This window comes from Procambarus clarkii, unplaced genomic scaffold, assembly GCF_040958095.1.
Source record: "Procambarus clarkii isolate CNS0578487 unplaced genomic scaffold, FALCON_Pclarkii_2.0 HiC_scaffold_133, whole genome shotgun sequence".
NCBI lineage: Eukaryota > Metazoa > Arthropoda > Malacostraca > Decapoda > Cambaridae > Procambarus > Procambarus clarkii.
The window spans coordinates 773,815-778,920 of NW_027189166.1; positions in this window are offsets into that span (position 1 = coordinate 773,815).

Here is a 5,106-nt window from a genome sequence, read left to right on the forward strand (position 1 = left end):
ACCAATCAACCCTAACCAACATATAGCTTACATATTATCTAAATTGCTTATTAAACCATAATTATGCTTGTATTCTAACCTCAAATTCTAACCTAATTCTAATTCTAACCTAATTCTAATTCTAACCAACCTAACCAACCAACCAACCTAACCAACCAACCTAATCAACCAACCTAAGCAACCTAACCTAACCATCCAACCCAACCCACCCTAACCAACCTAACCTAACCAACCTAACCTAACCTAACCAACCAACCAACCAACCAACCTAACCAACCAACCTAACCAACCAACCTAACCAACCAATCTTACCAACCAACCTAACCTAACCTAACCTAACCAACCAACCTAACCAACCAACCTAACCAACCAATCTAACCTAACCAACCAACCTAACCAACCAACCTAACCTAACCTAACCAACCAACCAACCAACCAACCTAACCAACCAACCTAACCAACCAATCTTACCAACTAACCTAACCTAACCTAACCTAACCAACCAACCTAACCAACCAACCTAACCAACCAATCTAGCCTAACCAACCTAACCTAACCAACCTAACCTAACCTAACAAACCTAACCTAACCTAACCAACCCAACCTAACCTAACCAACCAACCAACCTAAGCAACCAACCTAACCAACCTAAGCAACCAACCTAAGCAACCTAACCAGCCTTAGCAACCTAACCAACCTAAGCAACCTAAGCAACCTAACCAACCTAAGCAACCTAACCTAATCAACCAACCTAACCTAATCAACCTAAGCAACCTAACCTAAGCAACCTAACCTAACCAACCAACCTACTTAACCAACCTAACCTAACCAACCTAACCTAACCTCCCTTCTTATTATCTGACACGAACCTTCGGTTCGTGTCAGAGTCCATGAGTGTCCGTGTGCGTGTCCGTGTGAGTGTCCGTGTCCGTGTATCCATGGGGTTTTGGGTCCAGGAAGCTATTTGTGTCGACCCAAATTGCCTCCCTTCTCCCCACCTGAAATCCAGGTGGATTGAAAGACCTGCCCGAGGTCAGTGGATCCAGGTATCCGTCCGTGGCCCCCCGGACTTCAACCCTTCCCCACATTCCAAGGAGTCGGTCAATCAATCTTCGGCTATCCAGAGAATCTATCGAAACTGATGCTCCTACAGGAGGGGACACACAGAGAAATCTGTGCCCTGTACTTGCAACCGTTCCGACAGGCTCGAACGCAGGTCTATCCGGATTAGGAACTTGTTCTATCCGACTAGGCCACGCTGGAGTTGCCTTCTGAATCAAATTTGGCACTTGTATTTATATCTCATAGCAAGGTTAGTTAGTGTCTATTTATCAACAGTTGCAATGATTGAGATGTGAAGTTGTTAATTTGTGTTGACAGTTAGAAAGACCTGACAGCTTTATTTGATAAGGTTGCAGTCCCGTGAGGCAGTTTTATGAATGAATATTGGAGAATTTAGGCTAACTGACATGTGTGTGTGTGTGTGTTTAAAAGTATGTATTAATTAATAATTAGTGTGGTGTTTCCAAATGAGTTTGTGAATGGTAAACAAGCAATGCAATATCCAATATGTGCTGTTTTAGGCCTCGTTCTGTAAAATACATGTTTTACTAGGGAAGGAAAATCCGGTTTGTTTTTTTCCCTCGTTTTATTTCAGGAATAAATAGCACATAGGCCAAGGACCGAAGGTTTTGGCTGGTTAAATATAGCGTTGTGGCCGCCATTTTCTGTGTTGGGCGGGGGGGGGGGGAGGGGGTGGGGGATGGAGGGGGCGGTATGGGGGATATGGGGGGGGGGGGTTAGATGGTGGGGGAGAGGGGCCCTGAGGAGCTACCTTGGGAGGTGTTGTTGGTGGTGGTGGGGGGGGGGGGGGGGTTGGTGGGGGAGGGGGCAGGGGGAGAGGGGCCCTGAGGAGCTACCTTGGGAGGTGTTGTTGGTGGTGGTGGGGGGGGGGGTTGGTGGGGGAGGGGGCAGGGGGAGAGGGGCCCTGAGGAGCTACCTTGGGAGGTGTTGTCAGTTAGGTATTTCAATTTAATATTGTAAAATAGGTTATATAGGGCGAGGTGTTGAGGAAGGAATAAGAAAAGTGTTTGGGACTGAGTTGAGTGTATTAGTTGTTGTGATTGATGTTAGCAGGAAGGTAGGTGGTTGAAATGTGTAAAGATTTGTTAATGAGATCATTTGGTTAATAATGTAGGAATTAAGGGTAAGTGATCACTGGAGATAGATATTCAACAGTATATTAAGAGGCCAAGTTTTAGCAGGTAGGTAGGCCGGCCGGCCGGCAGAGAGAGACAATGGACTGACGTTTTCTTCATGGATGGTAAACTATTATTAAAATGGCATGTACACATTTCCATGTGCGACATTCTTGTACACACACACACACACACACACACACACACACACACACACACACACACACACACACACACACACACACACACACACACACACACACACACACACACACACACTGACCCACAGAGACTGCCCAAATATGTATACTAACAGCAGCAGCAGTTGGTGTTCCCAGGCAGGTGACCCATCCAAGTACTAACCAAAGTCAACGGTGTTTAACCTGACAGATGTATGGGAGGAGACGCAGTGTTCTCAAGGTGATAGGTAGGTAGGTAGTATGGCCGTTGCTATTGTATACAAGTAGTAAGTAATCACATGTGAGTGAGTGAGTGAGTCAGGATACTGGTAACTGCGGCGGGCGGGCAGGCAGGCGGAGGATACTCACACATAGCAGCCAATTCTCCATTAATGATAGTACTTATTGCAACTATTTAGTCAAATTAACCAACAACAAATGGACTACTACTACTACTACTGTTGCTCCAAAATAGAAATGTTGGGATGCCACCGCTGACATTGATCTCGCACAAGTTGCTGCTGACAAATGACTCATCTTAGGCCTTGCATATGCTCTCTTAGGCTTCATTTAGTCAATAATTGTAACATCATTGAGTCGGGGGACAGGCAGACAGGCACTTTATACATGTTAGGCTTATAGTGGTCTCCAACACCCACCACCCCACAAGGTCCAACTAGTGACTAACCCTCACTCACTCACCACGCCCCAAGTAGCTAGCTTACTAACTCCTGGATACCTATTTACTGCTAGGTGAACAGAGACATTCGGTGATAGGAAAGGGTACCAACAACTACAGCCCTTTTTCTATTTCTATTTCTGCAAACCTAGTCTATTTCCAAGTCTAAACTAACCTAACCTAACCTCACCTAACCTAACCCAACCTAACCTAAGCTAATCTAACATAACCTAACCTAACTAACTCCTGGATACCTATTTACTGCTAGGTGAACAGAGACATTCGGTGATAGGAAAGGCTACTAACAATTACAGCCCTACTTCTACAAACCTACCCTAAACCAACCTAACCTAATCTAACCTAACCTAACCTAACCTAATCTAACCTAACCTAAGCTAATCTAACATAACCTAACCTAACTAACTCCTGGATACCTATTTACTGCTAGGTGAACAGAGACATTCGGTGATAGGAAAGGCTACTAACATTTACAGCCCTACTTCTACAAACCTACCCTAAACCAACCTAACCTAATCTAACCTAACCTAACCTAATCTAACCTAACCTAAGCTAATCTAACATAACCTAACCTAACTAACTCCTGGATACCTATTTACTGCTAGGTGAACAGAGACATTCGGTGATAGGAAAGGCTACTAACATTTACAGCCCTACTTCTACAAACCTACCCTAAACCAACCTAACCTAATCTAACCTAACCTAACCAAACCTAATCTAACCTAACCTAATCTAACCTAAGCTAATCTAACATAACCTAACCTAACTAACTCCTGGATACCTATTTACTGCTAGGTGAACAGAGGCATTCGGTGATAGGAAAGGCTACCAACAATTACAGCCCTACTTCTACAAACCTACCCTAAACCAACCTAACCTAATCTAACCTAACCTAACCTAATCTAACCTAAGCTAATCTAACATAACCTAACCTAACTAACTCCTGGATACCTATTTACTGCTAGGTGAACAGAAACATTCGGTGATAGGAAGCGCTACCAACAATTACAGCCCTATTTCTATTTCTACAAACCTAGCCTATTTCCTAGCCTAAACTAACTTAACCTAATCTAACCTAACCTAACTAATTCCTGGATACTTACTTACTGCTAGGTGAACAGAGGCATTCGGTGATAGGAAACACTACCAACAACTACAGCCCTTTTTCCATTTCTATTTCTACAAACCTAGTCTATTTCCTAGTCTGAACTAACCTAACTTAACCTAACCTCACCTAACATAATCTCACCTCACCTCACCTCACCGAATCTCACCTAACCTAACCTAACCTAACCTCACCTCACCTCACCTCACCTCACCTCACCTTTCCTCACTTAACATAATCTCACCTCACCTCACCAAAACCTCACCTCACCAAACCTCACTTCACCTCACCTCACCTAACCTAAACCTCACCTAACCTAACCTCACCTAACCTCACCTCACCTAACCTAACTAACTCCTGGATACTTACTTACTGCTAGGTGAACAGAGGCATTCGGTGATAGGAAACGCTACCAAGAATTACATCCCTTTTTCTATTTCTATTTCTACAAACCTAGCCTATTTCCTAGCCAAAACTAACCTAACCTAATCTAACCTTACCTAACCTAACCTAACTAACTCCTGATCAACCAGGCTGTGACTCATACGTCAGGTTGCGAGCAGCCGCGTCTAACAGCCTTGTTGATCAGTCCAGCAACCATGAGGCCTGGTCGACGACCGGGCCGCGGGGACGCTAAGCCCCGAAAGCACCTCAAGGAAGCATCTCAAGGTACTCCTGGATACCTATTTACTGCTAGGTGAACAGAGGCATTCGATGATAGGAAAGATTACCAACAATTACAGCCCTTTTTCTATTTCTATTTCTACAAACCTAGTCTATTTCCTAGCCTAAACTAACCTAACCTAATCTAACCTAACCTAACTAACTCTTGGATACCTATTTACTGCTAGGTGAACAGAGGCATTCGATGATAGGAAAGATTACCAACAATTACAGCCCTTTTTCTATTTCTATTTCTACAAACCT